The sequence below is a fragment of the Phocoena sinus genome, chromosome 11, assembly GCF_008692025.1.
Source record: "Phocoena sinus isolate mPhoSin1 chromosome 11, mPhoSin1.pri, whole genome shotgun sequence".
Taxonomy (NCBI): Eukaryota; Metazoa; Chordata; class Mammalia; order Artiodactyla; family Phocoenidae; genus Phocoena; species Phocoena sinus.
Genome location: NC_045773.1, coordinates 91,132,189 through 91,148,447, shown reverse-complemented (window position 1 = coordinate 91,148,447; position 16,259 = coordinate 91,132,189). Strand labels below are relative to the sequence as shown.

At 46.1% G+C, this 16,259-nt stretch overlaps 1 protein-coding gene across 4 annotated transcripts in view; it reads right to left on the bottom strand.

The window, feature by feature from the left end:
* Positions 1-15,377, bottom strand: part of ATXN1 (ataxin 1) — a 406,204-nt gene extending 390,827 nt beyond the window's left edge. Inside the window, exons 1-2 of one of the 4 annotated variants that reach the window (XM_032647559.1) lie at positions 15,197-15,377; positions 7,107-7,221 (exon numbers count right to left, since the gene is read on the bottom strand). The gene's annotated coding sequence lies outside the window, so the exon portion shown is untranslated. The remainder of the gene's footprint in view (positions 1-7,106; positions 7,222-15,196) is intronic. The other 3 variants (XM_032647558.1, XM_032647552.1, XM_032647553.1) reach the window with 3 other exon arrangements.
* Positions 15,378-16,259: the final 882 nt, after the last annotated feature.

Here is a 16,259-nt window from a genome sequence, read left to right as displayed (position 1 = left end):
ATGTTGTTTGGGGCATGGTAGCAAGAAGAGGAAAAAGGAGCCGAGGAAGCGGTAAGGTACGAAACTAATAGAGATGGGGTGATAAATGATTTTAGGCACCCCTTACGACTTACTTTATAAATAATGACACAGTAATAGCTGAAAACGTAAATTCTAATTAGATACAAAACCGAACAAAGTCAAACAAGAGCTAATGATGTTTGACAGAGCAAAGGTCTCTGGGGGAGGGTGGGGGCAACCGAGAGGAAGAATTACAATAAAATCTATTCGTGGGACTGTGCCGTGTCAGAGATAGAAGAGGCCCGAGCGACCACTTCTTTCACCCGCTTTCCTTCCTGTAAATGGGGAAACTGAGGCCCAGCAAGGTAGAGTGGGTGGTCCATCTCACCTTGCAGCAGGGCAGTTAAAAGAAACTCGGTCTCCCCAAAACCCGCCCAACAGCTTTCTACCACACCCCCACTCACGCTGTGGTGTCCTGGAAAGCTACTCCATTTGAAATCTTATTTTGAAAAAAAGGATTAAACGTTCTATGAATATTAAATTCCTTTTTAATAATTTTCCAATGCACAGGGGCACTCTGAAAAAAACGAAGCCTGGTTTTTATTTCTTTTGGAAAACTGCACACCGCTCAGCGTTTAACCTCGTATTGAGTGAAATATTAACAGGCCATATAATGGTTTCAGTGTTCCTTCAGTAAAGCTAAACAGAATCCGAAAAACATATCCCCCAGGCCTACAGTGGAGTTTCTGGAGCACACATTAAACTCAGCGCTCCGCTCAACAAGCCCGTCACTGTTAAGTAACTCATCAGAAAATAAAGAGGGAATTACCAAAGGGGAATTGCCAAGCAATTAGTTCTCTGAAGCAGATGACATACAACTGCTGTAAGGGAGGAGCTTCCCCGTTAGTCATATGTCAGAGTCAGAGCCTCCTAATCTGTAAATAAAATGCATCACATATGATTACAGCTCGGATGAAGGCTGGGGCTGCCATCCGCGTGTGCACAGAGGACAAATCCCAAATCCTCCTGTTCTGTGTGTCTATAAAGCAAGACTTGCCTCTGAAGACATTTTTTTTAAAATATCCTTGGTAATTTTCTTTCTTTCATGGAAGTATAATTGACCTACAACACTCTGTTAGATCCAAGGGCACAACAGAGCGATCTGATGGTTCTACACGTTACACAATGATCATCACTTACGTTCTTCAACTGTAAGAAAGACAAACTCTTAGTTTTCCCTGGGCAGCCTAAGAGAAAAGTGATCTTTCTTCTCTATCTTTGAGCACAGGCTCCGGACGCGCAGGCTCAGCGGCCATGGCTCACGGGCCCAGCCGCTCCGCGGCATGTGGGTTATCTTCCCGGACCGGGGCATGAACCCACGTCCCCTGCATCGGCAGGCGGACTCTCAACCACTGCGCCACCAGGGGAGCCCCTCTATCCTTTTGACATGAGTTAGTCAAGACTCATCACTGGTCCAGTGAAGGTGAGAAAATGAGCCTGGGCGGGGCAGGGACCAGAGATGAAGGGACAGGAGGGGCAGAGGTGGGGGCAGGGAGGGAGGGGAGGGGATACAAGCTCTGAGCTTCCCAATGGCCTCCCTGACTTAAGTGTGACCTCCTTTCACCCCATGTTTCTTTGAGTTGGACTGGGTGCCACCCACCATCTATCACACTGCAGAGAGAAATAGTTCCTATCGGCCAAACCTTGCAAACTGAGCACTGACCCAGTGAAACGCTTTCAAGAGTCAAAAGTTCATCACCTCACTTTCAAGAGTCAAAAGTTCATCACTGGACACCAAACATTTGGAGCCCAACTTAAGCCAATCCCCTGAAACACAGATAAGCATATGCCATGGTCATCATTTTCTTCAATTAATAATTATTGAAAGTGCGTAGGAATCTCAGGGAGGAGGACAAAGTGAAAAAAAGGGAAACAACGCAGCAAAGACAGCCTGTATGTGACCCTGAACAGACAGGCACACCTGGAAAAGGAGGGCTTATCGTCCACAAACCTTCTCTGCTCCTGACCTCTGGGAGCCGGCCGCACCTCTGCTGTGGGTCTTTAAATATTACTCCTGGGCACACCTTGCCTTACAGAAGGGGCTGAGGGCTTGAGAGACAGTGCATGGCAGCAGTTAAGAATACAGGCTGGGGGATTCCCTGATGGCACAGTGGTTAAGAATCCGCCTGCTAATGCAGGCGACATGGGTTCGAGCCCTGGTCTGTGAAGATCCCACATGCCGCGGAGCAACTAAGCCCGTGCACCACAACTACTGAAGCCTGCACGCCTAAAGCCCGTGCTCCACAAAAAGAGAAGCCACTGCGATGAGAAGCCCATGCACCACAACGAAGAGTAGCCCCCACTTGCCACAACTAGAGAAAGCCTGCACACAGCAACGAAGACCCAATGCAGCCAAAAATAAAAAATAAATAAATTAAAAAAAAAAAAAGAATACAGGCTGGGGTCCCAGCATGACTCTACCACTTAACAGCTGAGCAGTCTTGGGCAAGTGACTTAACCTCTCTGTGCTTCAGTTTCCTCACCTGTGAAATGCAGATAATAGCAATGCCTACCCCAAAGGATTGCAGTAAGGATTCAAAGAGTTAATACACAGAAAGTGTGGACCATTGATCATCTCCATATTTCCTTTAGGGTCTTGCTGGCATAATGCCTCTCACATATCAGATGCTCACTGAATCTTTGCAGACAGCATGGTCTGCCCCCTGGAGTTGTTGAGTTGTTTCCTCCATTCCTGTCACTCCTGTCCTAACCTTCTTGTCTTTTATGAAAGGTAGGTAAGTCACAGCCTCATTCTGGGCCATTTAGGGGACTACAGACACCCCATCAAAAATAACTCAGGTTAGGGGGCTTCCCTGGTGGTGCAGTGGTTGAGGGTCCGCCTGACGCGGGTTCGTGCTCCGGTCCGGGAAGATCCCACATGCCGCGGAGCGGCTGGGCCCGTGGGCCATGGCCGCTGGGCCTGCGCGTCCGGGGCCTGTGCTCCACAACAGGAGAGGCCGCACAACAGTGAGAGGCCCGCGTACCGCAAGGGAAAAAAAAAAAAAAAACTCAGGTTAAAAAAATACCTTAAATAATCCTCAAATATTCCTTCATTATATTAAGACTGACTCCCCAATAACAGCAATATAACCAGACAATGTCCAGCTTTCTCCTTCACTTTGAGCTATATAGTCTTTCTCCCCAGAGCCAAGGCTCACTAACTCTACATTTTCTATAAAGTACAAATGAGAAGCCAAATTGTTCAGAAAACTGTGACTAGTAGCTGGAAATATATATATATGCATATATACACCCACACATATACACACAAACACACACACACTCAAATAACATTTAAGAGTCCACACTAAAGTTATGAAACACACCCGTATTAATGTGATTTATCAAAGTACAAGAAATGAATTGCCACAAATGAACAACTGCTCCAAAGTCAAGTAGGTGCCATAATGTGATTTACGCATATCACATGAGATAAATAAATCCACAGTGGAAAAGAGCAAAGGCAAAGCTGGAATCGTTGTTAATGTGTACAGGGCTTCACCGAAAATCTTCTTAATAAAACTGTTTAGAGGAAAATAGAGGGATCATTTGTTTAAATGAAAAGAGATACTGCATGCGCTGAATTTCAAAAGCAGCATTCATTTTTATACACACACGTTAGATCTGGCTAAAATTAGCTCAAGTTTCTATTTTTTTAAAGGTCTTAAAGAATAAAGGTTTCAATAAGATTTCATTGAGCTGAAAGCTCAGCCCTGAGTTTCCAAGGTGCCTGAGAGTCTAGGGAAGACGCCCCCCCGCCCCGCCATTACCCACCCTGTGCATCATCCCTATTTCTCCATCCTCCCTCCCTTCACCCCAGGTCTTAAACAGGAAACATACACAGTCTGTGCCACACCAATGCTCCATTTCTGCTGCCCCCACTGCCTCTTACTTCCCCCTCTACATATTCCACTCTGGCTGACGTCATCACTGAAATATACTCATCCCGCCCGCCTGTCAAACTTCCTGCCAGGCGCAAGAACCCAAAGCCCAATCTCAAAGATCACTTTCATGCCAATGGCTCCTCCAAATTTATCTCCAGACTGGACCTCTCAGTAATCTTATTCCCACACTCTACTGTCTGCTGGACTCCAGGAACTCAGATGTCCACCGGCACCTGGGCTTCTGCCTCAATGGCCTCATCAATTACATACCATGCACTTGCTTGTTATGGCCCTGGCACTGAAATGGTCACCCTCACACTCTCCATCTCTTCCCACAGAAATGCTAACCAGTCTTCAGAGTTCAACTCCAACTGTCCCTCCTCCTCCAAGTCTTTCCCCACATCCTACTCAGCATCAGTCTTCTGAATTCCTTCTGTGTTAGAACCTGCCCCAGTAAGTACAACCCACCCCGTTCTGCTTTGTATTGGTTATTTCAGAGCATTTCTTCTTCCCCCTACTTGACCACGAAGTATATAACCTCCTCCTAGTAGCTCTTACCCACTCTGTGCAGTAGTAAAAAAAAAAAAATACACAGCGAATAAATGAATGAATCATTTCTTTACATAGACAGTGCCTGTGAATGAGGTAGGTCAGAAACTGCTATAGCTGTATTGTATTGATAAAACAGCTAGAACCAGAAATAACTGTAATCTAGGTTTTATTTTATTTTTTTAAAAAAAGAAAAAACCTTAATGAGTATACCAGAGTACAACGTGAATGATACTGTTTCCTTGCTTACATTTAGCCATCAATTGTGAGGACTGTAATGAGGCCACTATTTATGCACAACGTTTAGCTAATGCTTATAAGCTTCCTTTAAATGCGATCCTAGGAAATGTCAGCTGCTTAAAACTCAAGGTGACTCTGTACTGCTTTGTCAGTAATATGAGTATTCCTATGACACTTAATATACTGTACTATGTACTATAAAAACCTGGATCTCTTCTCAATAAGCTACACATACTGACCAAGAGATAGGACTGTTTGCTGCCCATTTTTTTCACAATAAATTCTTGAGACATTCCTGTTTTAACACATGATTCTCTTTAAACACCACAGGTTGAAAAAAATTGCATGTGTGTTAACCACATATGCAATTAAGCCACTTCCCCCAAAACTTCAAGGTGAGGATTTTCTGCCTAAAATGGATAATACCCCTAAGAGAGAAATTAGCAATAAGACATCGCACCCCTTTCAACGGAGCTGACGCTTGTAGACCTTATGAGGCTTAACTCTGCACAGAATTCTAGAGTTGTTCTATCTCCTTTGAAAGACGCTTTCCCTAACCCACAGCCCATAAAATGTAAAGTACCCAGTTCCATATTTCCCAAGGATGGAATGTGTATGATAACTTCCTCTCTCCCCTGCCTCGCCCCCCAGTAGGACTTTACTGACCCCCCCTTTCTGAGGCACAGTACTTCCGGCATTCAGGTATGTGTGTGTTTTTACTCAGACCACAAGTAACGTCACTTATGCCTGCAACTCAGCAGTTCATCCTACAATATAAAAACAATACACAGGCAACCTGCATCAGGAATCAAGGGAGACTGACCCAAAGTTCAGAAAAATAAATAAAAGGCCCATTGGCTTTGCAGGGCTGCAAATGTCTACAATGTTGGTCCAAAGACCAAGGTACAGGGATATTTACTTATTCCGAGTCATGTATGGTTGAGAAGCAACCATCACCAAACAAGGACATTACAATCATCCTGTCAAGACAAGTCACAGGTTCACAGTGACAGCATAGGTTCATGGATCATAAACCATATACCAGGTACTACTCTGCTCAGTGTACAAATGTTATGTCATTCCATCCTCACAGCAGCCCTAGAGAAACGTCTAATATTATCTCCAACTTACACAGAAGAAACTGAGGCACAGGAAGTTTACAGGACTGCCCAAGTTCACAGCGGCAGCTCTAGATTTTAAATTCAGACAGGCTGGTTCCAGAGCCCTGCGCTCTTATCTCAAATGTCATGGAATTTCTATGGAAGTTAAAAACTGGATCTTAGAAGCCCGGGGTTGGCGGGGGGTGGGGGGGGTCCTTTATTAAAAGAAATCTACTGAATCAGTTTCAAAATGAACACTTTGATAAAGCAAGTATACGTTAGCTGAAAATCCAGAGTTTTGTATGTAAGGTTTGGTAAAAGTGGACTGTGTATCTCACCAAGTAAGGAAATCCAACATGACTCAGGAAGAGCCGCCCAGAGACCACCCGATCCAGCCTTTGCCAAAGCTGTGGAACATCAGTATGACTCCAAGAGACCATTAAGGCTCATTTTGATTCAGTAGATCTAGGGTGGAGCCCCTATTCTATTTTTTTTTAACCTCTCCCGGTGATTCTGGTGCCCAGCCAGGCTCGGGAACCTCTGAACTAGTCTATTTCCACAGCTTGGAGCAGGACTCCTCCCAAGGCAAACAGAAAGAAGGGATCTATTTCACAATCTCCTCCAGTTGCGAATACCAGTGTTCTCAAGCCCTTATTGCCCCAACTTCTAACTAACTTCCACGGTCTCCTGATTTCATGTAGGCACTCTCCTCTTGTCTTCCCTTCAACAGTGAACCATGAGTCATCAACCCTGCATCCACCCTGGGTCTGCATGACTCTCCAGATGAGAAAAATTTACTGTACATGAAGAAATCAGGAAGTTGTAAAATCCAAACAGACACAGAGAAATTCGAAATCCAACAAATACGGGTTGCTACCAAACAAACGAGCCCGTCTCCCTACACAAGGGTCATCCTACAACAATAACCTAAAACATGACTTAAGATAACCATTTGGTAGCAAAACTTTCTCACCAGCTTGAAGTACAGGTGACAATTAAAATGATCAGGTCCAAGCCCAACACACACAATAATCGACCATCCACAAAGTCAGAGGTGGACTACTTCACAAACCAAAGAAATCAAAAAGAGAAATACTTGAATCCGAGCTTTAAAAAACACCTCTCGGTGATTTCTCAATTTCCCACGCAAGACAGTTTGCAAAGACAATCATCTTAAACAGTCTACAAAGTGCTAAAGTACGGCTAGTAGGCGACTTTCCCAGGTCAGACTTTATCCTCAGACGGAAACTAGAGAGCATCGCAAAACTCTCACCTGATGAGTGACGCACTTTCCTGCAGTGGCTGCGGAGGACGAGCCTGCTGTCCCAAGATGACAGACAAATCTGCAGCTTGAATGGACCACCCTGGTGATTGGCTGCACGATCCTCCTGCAATGGTCCAGGGGGTGCAGAAGAGGAAATCCAAAATGAGAAACAGAACGGATGGCTTTAAAAAAATAATTCCACCTGCAAGTGCCCATGCACTGAAATCTAAACTTTAAGAACATCACATTTTGCATTGTTCTATGAGAATTACACAGCTACCAGCCAGCCCAAAAGGCAGGTCTGGTTTTATTCGACAGGGCTCAGAGGGAGGCCAACACACAGAAAGGTCATCCCTTCAATCAAATTAAGAGCTTGGTCTCCCCAGTTGAGACAGCTACTGTCATTCTTTTCTCTAATGATTCTAGCCAATGTCCTCAGAAACACATGCTGGTAATCACAGGACTATCAGGTGAAAATGGGCATGGACTGAATAGTAATTGAGCCAGAGTCTAACTTTCATGAGGCCTATCTTACTATCAACATGCAACTTTGAGGCACAATCATGACACAGAGCACAGTTATTAGCATACCAGTCTAATGGGATAGAAGAAAGAATAGAAAGCAGGAAAAAAAATGTTAAGTATGCATATACTCACTAGACTTTTTTTTCCACTAAACTTTAAATGATTTAATTACTGAATGTATGTCTACTTGATTTTCATTCTGCCACAGTATCTTGAGCATGTTTAAGTAAAAATTACCCACTGTATGATGAATGAGTGAATGTGTGAATGGATGAATGAAAGAGAGAATGAATGAATCTTCCATATACCTTTCCATCAGGGAGCTTGGTGCTTGTAGTAGGTTTTGTGAGGTAAAGACCTATGCATAGAAATGGAAGAAGTTGAGGACTCGATCTGCTAACATAGTTTCCAGCACTATGTATTTAAATCATGTTTTTAAATACTGGTAGTTCCCAACCGTCCACATTAAATAAAATCAGTAGCACAGTTATGATAAACTAATCCCCAAACTAGTCATTGCTGGACTGAGTTTTTTCAGCCTTTGATTACTGGAGCTGATCTGCATATTTGTTTAGGCTGGTTTTAAATTTAGTTTGGGTTTCCTAAGCCCACGCCAGGTAACAGTAGAAAGGAGAAGGCCCAGGATTATATTGGGTGTCAGAAAAACACTATTCTGGAGCTATGAATATGATCTCCAATGTGAATAATCTGTAAACAGGTAAGTGGGCCAATTATCCTTGGGTACATGGCAACACATCTCATGATTATTTTCACCCATACACACTCACTATTTTTAAGAGCACAGCCCAGCTGGAAAGGAAAATAATTTCGATTGCTTTCCAACACTGTGCAAAGTAATGAATAATAGCCAAAGTATTCTTACTTCTAGCTAACCCATTCACCAAGTGTTTATTTAAGCATCTATTGCATGCCTGGGACTGATATGCAGAAGAAGGAAGTTTTCTAGGCCTTGGTTTCCCCACACGTAATAAGTGTAGACAGAGAAAGAACGAAGCTGTTCAAGACTATAACGTCTCTGAAGTCCTTGGAAGACACTGTCCTTCACTAAGAAACTTGTTGAGTTACAAGTAGAAATAGAGGCCAAATTAAATAAAAGCTCATAATATTCTATTTATTCTTACACAGTACTTGTTTTAAGGGCCCGGGAGGGGGTAGTAATCTTGATTTTATCTAGTAACATCTCAAATGAAGCATCAAAATACTTGATCATCATTTTCAAACAAGGTGCAGGTACCGTGGATTTGCAAAGTGCTTGCTTTATGAGCTAACAGTTGAGAGTGTTGCCTTGTGTATCGATGTATGTGCACACCATCCTATTTACCTATCACCTGGCAGATAAGGTTTTATAGAGTCCAAATTACAGTCTCCTCCTATTCTGCTGAAGTGCAGAGAACAGTCAAACATGATGCAAATGCTGTAAAATATTAATTTACTCTCACGTTGGTATGCCTACTTATTTCAAAAGCATTTGTGTTGCTACACCAGTTAGACTAACTCAAAGAGTTAACATAACTTGCTGTGTTCCACTGGAGGGAAGAAACACAAGGATAAAGCAAGGCGGAGTGGACTCTGTATTGCAAAAACATACAAACAACATACCAGAAAATAGCCTATAGACTGTTTTATGTATCTGCTAAAAATGGAACCCTTAATATTTAAAAAGCACAGCAGGGCAACATAACACAATACTATTAATAGTGGAAGATAGAAAGATGGCCTAAGTAATACTGATGTGACAATCAGTAAAGAGGTGATAATATATAAATAATATGGATACAGGATATAATATAAATACTTCGGGAAGAGTAGGCCAAAGCTAAGGGTGCAATAAAAGAAAATTTGCCGTACGCAGTGACAGAAAAAATACATTTTCTTTGAATGTTAGAAGCATAAATGTTTACAGGTTAGCAGCTACGACAATGATCACTAAAAACTTCTGCTAAATAACTCATTCAAAACGTGTCCGTTAAAGAGCACCTAAATAGAAAAAAAGGAGTTCCTCTTAGCCTGAATCCGAACACCGTCATCAGGGGAACCTCTGCCCCCCGAAAGCCTCAAACTGTGATTACACTACAATGAATTTTCTGAAAAGTAATTTTCAGGTTTATGATACAATTTTTGCTTACGTTATTGCCATTACCGTTGCATTTTCATTACTCCACAAATGCAATGCATTAAAAGCTACAAAAAAATCAATGAATCAGTCCTGCTCACATCAAATATGTCAAAGAGAATATAATGTTTGTTGCCTTTTTGTCTTTAATAGTTCTAAAATGTGTTTTAGTACATTTGAGATGGTAATAGGTAGTACACATATTTATAGTACATTGGCCTGAAAACTTCAGGTTTATAAGGATTATAAAATATATTACTACACTGATAAAGACAAAGATACATAAATTATGAAACAGTAAAGAGATTTCTAAAAACTATTTCCACCAATAAAGATTAGTTACCTAAACCTTTTTATTACTCCTGTAATTTTAAGTATTTACATATTTTTAAAACCTTGATCCAATTACAACTCTTTCGGCCAACATCTGAAAATATTCTCCAACACTAGCATGGAGGATACTCATTATTATACCACCTCTTAAATTCTGAATGTGTATTTTATTAAACTGAATTGAATGAAACTAAAATTTGAACAGCATCATTGAGGACTACAAAATTCCTTAAAAAGGGGCAGTCTTGTGTGGAACACTCTAGAACAGAAATTATTATCTCTATTGGGATTTCTATGATTTCTTATTTTCAATGCTTTTCACAAAATAAGGAGAGCCTGCTTCTGATAAGTTTGGCAGTATGAGCAGAACTAAATCTGTTGTCTAAAGCAGTTAAGCTGCACATATCAAAAGATATAAAGCAATGGAAATCAAATCATCTGTCTCCCCTATAAAAATAATAATATTCTGCCTTGCTGTACTATGTCATCTTACACAAGTATTTAAGCTCTTCATAGTCTAAACTATGTGTTACTTGCAGACAACTATAGATGAGAGAATTAACATTCACTCCTACCTTCACTAAATTTCAGGCTTTTAGTAAAAACATGTTTATCGACTAATTTCTTATAGGAAACAAAATGAGCCAGTGTTAACCATGCGTTAGTCATCAAAAACTATCATTCAAGGTAAGTGCAAACAGAAAATCCACTTGACATTTCAGAATGGAAAAAAAATAAAGGCACATTTATACAAAAGGGATGTGAATCAAACTCTGTACCAGGAGTCACAGAAACATGCTTATTGATATTTTAATAATCTCTTAAGGCTGGCCTTTCTGGGGACTCCCAGACAACTGAGTTAGGTCTGTTGAAACGTAAGGCCAGTTACAGACATTTCATGGATAATTTGATGGCTAAAGAGCTGTCCTTGAATTCTTCTCCAAGAGTATAGGACAATTCAGAGGCCAGGAAGCCTAGTTATGATATTTCTAATGAAGTATCACTTCTGTTTACCAAACCCTCTTCAAACGAAATCCAGAAGGGAAAATATTGACTTTCAGAGTTCCCAATCAAGCACATTTTTCATACTTATTTTAGGATGAATTTATTTGTACACTGAAAAATACATGTGCACGTTTGGCTGCAAGTGAAGCGATTTTCTGTACATTGTAAAGGTGATCCAGGACCTCCAAGGTGTTATGTAAAACTTAAACTTCTGCGCTTTATTTTATATCCTTGCCTCCCCCATCTATTTACCTCCTAGAAATAATGGCCCGTTTTAAACACAGCAACGCTTGATCTGAGCAGGTCACAATCACGTTACCAACTGCATAAACTCGCAAAATGGTAGAAATTCATAAACACCCTGTGAGGAGCAGTAAGGAGACCTCTCAACAATCTTAGCCCCGGAGGAAAAAAAAAGGATTTACCAATTTAGCTAGGGGGCTGTAAAACGGTAAACTGACTGGCAGGGTCACAATGACATCAAGACGTTATTATTCTCAATTATTTTTTCTTTCAAATATCAGAGTTATTAAAATACTCTCCCTTATTTGGATTGCCTGAGCAACACAGAGCTTCAGCAACCAAAGCTACTTTTCTTTCCTTTTTTTTTTTCCCCAACAGTATTATTTTTCTTTGCTCAGCTGGCTTAATAAGGTGGTCCCCTAATGCAAAGAGAAAAATGCTGTTCTCTACATTATTAAATGCCCATGAAATTATATTCCCAAATAGAGTACAAGTTATTGTGCAAAAGCACCATACATTATCAGTCTACCAGCTATAGACCTCCATCATCTCTTAGCTGAGACAAAAACCTTATAACCTACTACCACAAAGGTAACGATCATGGCCAAGAAATCCAAGTTAAGAATGAATACATTCAGAATGACTGCCTACTATCAGTAGCATTTTTTTGCTATTATGACGGCCGTCCAGTTTTCAAATCTGACAACGGGGATATCCTTCTGGAATAAATTACTTCCGCTGAGTAAATCCGTTAGAAAACCAGTCGCGACTACTGGCAACTTGAGTTCTAAAGGATGACTTCTTCTGCACTTGAAAGGGTTAAGTGCCTGCAAGGCCAAAGGCACCAGACAGCCTGCAAAAGAAATGCTGCTTTAGTCAGCTCTGAAAGGTTTCTAACAAGTACCAAATACTTGTTGATCTGTTCACAATAAACACCAGCAGGATTGTCGGGCTCCTCTCACTGTCTGGGGAGATGCATTTACATACTGCACCCAGTAAGCACAGCTTGTTGGTCTCCTTTATAAAAGCTGAGTAACTAGAAGCATCATTCAGTGTCTCCCGTCCAAAAATGACAGAAAGAAGATGCAGCTGAAATAGTAAAGTCTCTCATCTGGCTGGGGCAGCACAAATACTGTGCATGAAACACTTGGGAGTAGTCCAGGCACGAGACAAGCCCACCTGAATGGACGGAGGAACACTGTCTGTTGCCATGGCAGCCTGATCTAATTACATGAGTGATCAGAGCTGGAGTAAGTACACCGAAAACCTACACCCGCTGACAGGTATCTACGAGATGAGAAAGGCAGGCAGGCAGAAGGTTCAGGGGAGTCCTTCAACCTCTGCTTTATGTAGAAGGTGGCACTCAAGCCCAGTTATCTGTGGAGCTACTAAAATATTGACTGATGCAGGCACAGAGGGCAATCAGAGGAGATTAAATGCCAAAGCATTAGTCGTTATGGTGCAGTCCCTTTCCAAGAGTTCATTTGCAAGATTTTCTCATCCTTCTCTCTGGTGGTTTCTTCAGGCAAACACTGCATTCCAAAATAGGCTGAAGTGTCAAACTACCTTCACCCACCAAATAAACCACACGGTGGGCTTAAGACAGGGGCTTCTAGGAACTGCAGGACTCCTCAGAAACCCAAATGAAATAGCTTAGCTAACACTGTCGAAAAAGTAACTAGCTGTGCCTAAAAATAACCTTCAAGTAACTACCCGCTGCTGTGAGCGATATGTAACGATTATGTTTAAATATTAAGAACAGCCTGCATTATAAAACACAAATGTCAATGAGATGTGACTACAAGATTGGCAAAAAACTTATTTGCATACACACATTCCCGTGCATGCACCAGGATGTGCACGGAGTATACCACTCCAAGCCATTAATTTTTATTCTGTGGGTTTAATAGGGTCTTCTAATTTTGCTAATTGTATCCTGTGGATCTCACAGGGAAACTAAGAATCTCTTCGGGGACAGAACCAGTTTGTAGGAGTCCCTACTGCACAGCATACGGTAAACAAAATAAAAATAGCTTGCCGTTCTCGTTAGCCACATCGCGCATTATATAACCAGCTTCCGACTGGCTTTTTTTTTTTTCCCCCTTACTACTCTTCAGCAATTTCCCAATCTCCCGAAGTATTTATACTACCCTCTTATCTGTAGGATTATATACTAAGAAAGCAAAACAAAACAGAGCAGCCATGGGATTGAACCAAACCCCACAGTCCTTGAAAACTGATTTTTTTTGTTTGTTTTCTGGCAGGATCTCCACCCCCACCCTACTTCCACCCCCCGCTAAGGTTCTTGCTCAATCTGCCTCGAAAACCTGAATTGTTTCATCGCTTCCAGTCAGCCCCCTACGTGGTCTGAAATAAAATGAAAGCACCAGCCGCGGAGTTCAGGAAGGCGGCCTGAGGGCGGTGGGGAGGGGGGGGCCGAGAAGGGGTCGGGGCGGTGCGGAGTCAGCCAAGTGGCCACTGAGGGGGCCCTCTCCCCACCGCGACGGCCCCAGCCGCCCCCTCCCCCGCACGCGCGCGCGCACACACTCACAATCGCACGCACTCACTCACACTCACGCCGCGCTCCGCCGCCGCCTCACCTCTTGCTCAGCCCGGCCGGCCCCCTGCCCCGCCCCGCCCCGCCCCCTGCGGGACCGGCCTGCGCGCAGCGCTGGAACCACGTAGGAGGTGGCGGCTGCGGTCGCAGGAGTGGCGGAGCCTCCGGCCCGGCCCGGCCCGGCCCAGAGTGAGCGAGCGGCGGGGCTCCAGGGCGCATCCCAGTTCCCGCAGCGCCGCCGCCGCCGCCGCCACCTCCTCCTTCCCCTCCTCCCGGCTTCATTCACCCTCCTAGCAGCCGCACAGCCGTTCACTCCGGCGCGGGCAGGGCAGCGCCTGCCACGGCTCCCCGGCTCCGGCCGCGGGCGCTGGCGGGGGCGCCGGCCCGGGCTGGGGCGCTCGCGGGCTCCCGGCTCCGGGCCGCTGCGACGGCTGCACATGATCAGGAAGCTGCCGTACCAACAGGGCGGCGGCGGCAGCTGCAGCCAGGGCCGCCACCGCCACTCCGGCCGCGCTCCCGGCACCGCACACCCGCTCCCCCAGCACCCACCCCTCAGCGCCCCCCACTCTCCCACCGCTCTGCGCCCGGCCACGCGCGCGAAGTCCCGGCGCGGCCGCGGGCGCAGACCCTTCCCGGTCCGCAGCCGCACGCCCGGCCAGGCCGGCCTCCGCGGGGAGACCCCCACCCCGGGGCTCCGAGGCCAGGCGGCCCCCGCGGGCAAGCCCAGCCCTTCTCCAGACCCGCTCGCTCTCGCCGCCCTCTTCGGGGAGAGGAGTGAGGAGGGGGCGGCGGGAAGAGGGGGCAGCGCGACCCCCGGCCTCCGCCTCCCCCTACGCCACCTCCAAGGAGGACATGGCTCTCCGCACTCGCGGCCGGACCGGCAGCCGCCGTAGCGGGGCGCCGCCGCCGCCGCTCTCCCCGCCCGCCCGTGCCCCCAGCCCGGGCGCGCCCCCTCGCCTGGCGGGCGCCCACCCAGCCCCTGCAGCCCTCCTGCCAGTTGTCCCTGCTCCCAGAGCGGGGATGTCGGCCCGGGAAGCTGGAGCCGGGGAAGGGTGTATGTACACACACACACACACACACACACACACACACACACCCCACAACGCGTCGATTTCCTTCGCTCCTCTTCCAGCTGTTTTCCGTGTCGCCGAATGGGGTTTGGGGTTTGTTTCCTGATTGTTGCTTTTGCCCCTCTAGGGAGAGCGGGGGTAGGGGGGGGAATCTCAATCTAAATCATGGGAGAAGGAGATGGGGGAGGGGGGAGAGAAAGAATCGGAGGAGAAAAAAAAAATAGCCACTTACTGTAAAGTGTAAATGGATCTGGGGTTGCGTGGGGAAGGGGGGGCAGAGGGAGAGAAACAGTGTCTTGCGGCTGCTGTAGCTCTGGCTGCTGCTCCACGGGGCTTGTTTTGGATCCCCCTGCAGTGAAACAGGTCCTGTACGGCTCCGCCACTGTAGTAGAAATGATGTCTGCGGTATACTCTGCTCTCTCCTCCTCCTCCCCCCCCTCGCTCCTCTCCCCTCCCTCCTCCCTCCGCCCGCCCTCCCTCGCGCTCTCTCGCGCTCGCTCGCTAGCTCGCTCCAGTATGTAAATGTGTAATAGAAGCCAAATATGGAGCAGTTGGCTGCCGCCGCCGCAGCTCTGGGATCCGACTTCGGGGGGGCGGGGGGGGGCACCCTCCGGCGGGCGGCGGGGCGAGCAGCTCTGAGCACGGCGAGCGCACAGCGCGGCGGCCGGTCCGCGCCCTTAACCCTTCGGTGCGCGCAGCCCGGGCTCGGAGGCCCCCGGGGAGACGGGCGCGTTTCCCCAAGACCGGCTCGGGATCGAGGGCCGCGGGGCGGGAGGGGTGACCGGGGCCGGAGGGGACAGTGCTTCCAGGTTTGGGAAAGGGGCGGGGAGCTGAAGCGATGAGGTAATTTTAGCGGTGACCGGTAGGTCCTCGCGCGCCTTCCCGGGTCCCTGCATCTAGTTGGAGGGGACAGAGCGACAGCGGGGTGCAACTCAGGGACCCTGGAGGACTCTCCGAGGGCTGTCGAGCTGCAAGTCGGAGACCATGAAATACCCCAAGTGGGAGAGGAGGTGGGCCAATTCTGATCCCGACGTTCCCTTCGTCCTGGGCGCGCCGACAAGCGACTAAGAGGGCTGACTCCGATCTTCACGCGTGTTAACCCTCAAACCGGTTTAGCCTCAGCGTTCCGGAAGCCAGCCCACCGAGCCGCGGGGATTGTCTTGGCGTGCAACTCAGGAAAGTTTTAAGGGTCCCCCTGTCTGCACGTGCACCCTCACCTTTCCTGCCTACGAAAGCTGGTGACCTCCCTGCTCTCCCTTCTCTTTCTGCAGGTCCGGAAATCTGCTCTGGGTATG